This window comes from Carassius auratus, unplaced genomic scaffold, assembly GCF_003368295.1.
Source record: "Carassius auratus strain Wakin unplaced genomic scaffold, ASM336829v1 scaf_tig00039997, whole genome shotgun sequence".
In the NCBI taxonomy this organism is placed as follows: Eukaryota; Metazoa; Chordata; class Actinopteri; order Cypriniformes; family Cyprinidae; genus Carassius; species Carassius auratus.
The window spans coordinates 47051-51380 of record NW_020526557.1 but is presented as its reverse complement, the minus strand read 5'-3'; the positions used below and the strand labels follow the sequence as shown (position 1 = coordinate 51380).

Genomic DNA, 4330 nt, shown 5'->3' with positions numbered 1-4330 from the left:
GAATTAACATGTAGTACAGCTTTCATATGCTAAATCGTTTTTTATGAAATCGTCAAGATTACTTGTCAAATTTAGCATTAAAATCATAAATTGGGTTTATTCAGGAACAGATATTGTGCATGTGTTCTGGAGAACATTTTAAAAAAGCAACTGGTTCTTCAGATTCACTTTCTTTTAGTCGTTATATTGTGCTTTGTTTGTAAGCTTGCTCTGTCTCCTCATTTTGTGCTTTTGTAAAATCAAATGAACTGTGGTTGTTACTAAACCAATCTGTGCTCACTCTCCAGGTGGGTGACAATGACCTGGTCTACATCTCTCACAAGGCTTTCTCAGGACTGATCGGTCTGGAAGATCTGACCATCGCGAGAGATGCAACCTGACTTCTGTATCGGGCCAGACTCTGTCTTACCTGCGTAACCTGGTGACCCTGCGACTGCGGCACCTCAGCATCTCGGCCCTCGAGGACCAGACACTCCGCAAGCTGTCTGCGCTGAGAGGCCTGGAGATCGACAGCTGGCCGTACCTGGAGTACATCTCTCCGCTGAGCTTCCAGGGTCTCAATCTGTCGGCTCTTCATCACCAACACCAACATCAGCTCGGTGCCGTCGGCCTCCTTCAGGAACCTGGCTTACCTGACGGCCCTGAACCTCTCTTACAACCCCATCTCCACGCTCGAGTCCTGGGCCTTTCGAGACCTCATCAGGCCGGTTTACATGTAGTTTATATGTTTACCTGCATGTCATGTGACCATTCATCCACATCAGAGAACCTGTGGAAAAAACTGTGTAACTGTTTGACAGGGTTACTTAACTTTATCGTGTCATGTTCACAATTAATTAGGTTTATTTAGAAATGATGCTAACAAACTGTATTAACATTTATGCATTTCGTAAATTCTTGTATCCAAAGGGAAAACAAAAGCATTTCATCAAAGAGCCAACTCTTTTTTAATATACAGTGCAATTCCAGGTTTATTAGACAACTAGATTGGAAAGGAAGGAATACATAGTATTGTACTACTAAATATATGTAGTATTTTTCATATTAGTAATTTTGCTCAGGTTTTTTTTTATTTTATTTTTTTTTGTAGTCAGTTTTACATATTGAATTGGTTATAGAGTAGTTGGTATAATTGTAATAATTATTTGTAATAATTTAGATAGTTTTTTTTCATATTTTAAATCACTTTGTCATTTTTATTAAATCAGTTTTTTATTTATTTCTCTTTTTTTATTTTCAAATTTATTATTTACATTTACATTTACATTTATTCATTTAGCAGACGCTTTTATCCCAAAGTGACTTACAAATGAGGACAGTGGAAGCATTCAAAAAACAACAAAAGAGTTGATTTATATATATATATATAGTATTTTTTGTTTATTTTATTTAAGTTTGAGTCATTTTTGGAATATTGGTAGCTTTTATTTTCTTAAAAGGTCTGTTTATTTTTAATTTTAATTTTCTGGTTTTCATTTTTTTTTTTGGTTAAAAAATATTTTATTTCTGTGTTGTTGATTTTAGTTATTAGTTAGTTTAGTTTCAGTCATTATATATTATAATATTAAATATATATATATATATATATTATATATATATATATATATATATAGCCATTTGAATTCATTTTTTATTTTCTATTTTATTTAATCATTTTTTCAGAGTTTTTTTATATCGTTTTATTAATATTATAACATTTATATAAATAATGTGTTTTTACAGTTTCATTGTTTTTTCATATTTAAAATGTAAAAAAAATTTACATTTTCATTTTGGAATTAATTTGTACTTGTTTTCAGTCCTTTTCGGTTTTAGCATTAGATTTCAGGCTAGTCAAATGCATGCATATAATGTTAAAACAGTGTTTTCAGGCTAGTCCAGATTAGACATGTTCCGGTATTCGGTAATGCAGTATATCACTGTAATGTATATGCACGATATTGTTATCGTGGGCACTTTCTAAATACCGTAAATAATTATTATATTACAAATTATTCCGAATTTGAATGCATTTTAAAAATACTATTCCCATTAACTGGTCAAAATGCACAAAACCGCTGTATGCTGCTTGAAAGAGGCGTGTGCACTCTGATGTACACAAGCACGCATGAGAAGCACATGGGAAACATGTGAGAGATACGCTGAATGAAAGCACATTCACTCTCTGACAGCAGATGGCGCTAAACTGCAGAAAATTCAGCTATTACCCTGGAAACCCATAAATAAAGCAGAGCGCCCTACTTTCTAAAACATATTTTAAATAATTTTTAAATCCCCATTTAGAAAATTGTATCTGTGTAATTTAAAAATTTCGTATTCTTTTTTTAACAAAGATTAATTACTTATGTAGCAAAATGTAGCTATTGTGAATGTTTATGCATTAAATAAGTTAACTAATGAGATCATAGTGTAAAGTGATACGTATTGGACTTTATAGTTCTTTTGCACTTCTAATCTGTTTAAAACTTTAAACTTTATATATCTTTCTGTATTGCTTTGTCTTTAAATGTTCAGTTATTTTTGTTATAAGAAAAAAGCTATTTAACCTGTTATACTGTATTACGACCAACTAAATTTCAATACTGTGATAAAAGCGTATACTATGATAAAATCATTAGCAATTAATCGCAACAGGAAAATTCGATATTGGCATAACCCTAGTCGAAATATTGTGCGTGCAGAGAAAAACTCAAGGAGAGACTCTCAATCAAAATTATTATTAGTTAACCATATTGTATGCATTTATAAACGTGGTTCCATTTCCATCCAGGTGCTGTCAATACATTTTACTGCAGTTAACTGCAGTCGGTACGAATTAAAGCTGTCCCTGTTCTTCAGACTGAAGGAAGCTGCACATGGTGGTCAGCACCAACCTGCTCACGGTGGAGCCTCACGCTCTGGGGGGTCTGCGTCAGATTCGGGTCCTGAACCTGTCCAACAATGATCTGGTGATCTGGAGGAGAGCTCCTTCCACTCGGTCAACAGTCTGGAGACGCTCCGTGTGGACGGGAACCCGCTGTCCTGCGACTGTCGTCTGCTGTGGATCCTGCAGCGCAGGCGCACCTTAAACTTCGACGGGAAGATGCCGGTGTGCGCCGGACCCCGGAGGTGCAGGGATACCTGCTTAGCATGTTCACCGATTCGGCGTTATTCGACTACTTCACCTGCCAGAAGCCTAAGATCCGCAACCGGAAGCTGCAGCAGGTGACCGCTCACGAAGGCCAGCCGGTGTCGTTCCTGTGCCGCGCCGAAGGCGAGCCGACGCCGGCAATCATCTGGATTTCACCTCAGAGACGGAGGATCACTTCCAAGAGCAACGGCAGGATTACGGTCCTCCCCGGTGGGACGCTAGAGATCCGTTACGCGCAGGTCACGGACAGCGGCACGTACATCTGCATCGCCAGCAACGCCGGCGGAAAACGACACCTTACTTCGCCACACTGACCGTCAAAGGCAGCTGGTGGAATCCGGGGCTCTTCGCCAACCGCTCGCTGTACGCGGTGGACTTCAACGACACCGGGCTCAACAGCACGCGCGTTTTCCTCAAGTTCACGCTGGATTTAACCACCATCCTGGTGTCCACGGCCATGGGCTGCATTACGTTCCTGGGCGTGGTGCTCTTCTTGCTTCCTGCTGCTGTTCGTGTGGAGCCGAGGACGAGGACAGCGCAAGAACAACTTCACCGTGGAGTAACTCCTTCAGGAAAGACCGAGGACCCGTGACCACCAGCGCATCCGGAGCCACGCGCAAGTTCAACATGAAGATGATATGAAACCACGCAGCCAGGGGTCCTCGGGGAGAAGCATAGACGCCCCAACACTAACACACACACAGTGCTGAATCGCAGAATACACACGCCGTATGACCGCAGAAACGTTGAGGGACCGCGCAGTGTTATTTTAGTATCATTAATATAAGATTTCATATATACCGTATTTTTCTGACTATAAGTCGCAACCTGAGTATAAGTCCAAAAATACGTCATGACAAGGAAAAAAAAATATATATAAGTCGCACTGAACTATTAGATGCGTTTAATTTTAGAAACCCAAGAACCAAGAGAAAACATTACCGTCTCCAGCCGCTTAGAGGGCGCTCTATGTCTTCAGTGTAGACTACAGGGGAACTGAGCAGCATAGAGCGCCCTCTGGCGGCTGGAGACGGTAATGTTTTCTCTTGGTTCATGTCAAATTCATTTTCATAAAATAAGTCGCACCTGACTATAAGTTGCAGGACCAGCCAAACTATGACAAAAAGTGACTTATATAGACTTTTAGTTAAAGTAATTTTATTGTAGGTTTTGTCACTTTTATTTATTAGGTTTTATTGA

The 4330-nt window shown here is 39.1% G+C and overlaps 1 pseudogene; it reads left to right on the top strand.

The window, feature by feature from the left end:
- The first annotated feature begins 204 nt into the window (after window positions 1-204).
- Window positions 205-3808, top strand: LOC113084380 (leucine-rich repeat and immunoglobulin-like domain-containing nogo receptor-interacting protein 3; annotated as a pseudogene).
- The last annotated feature ends 522 nt before the right edge of the window (window positions 3809-4330 follow it).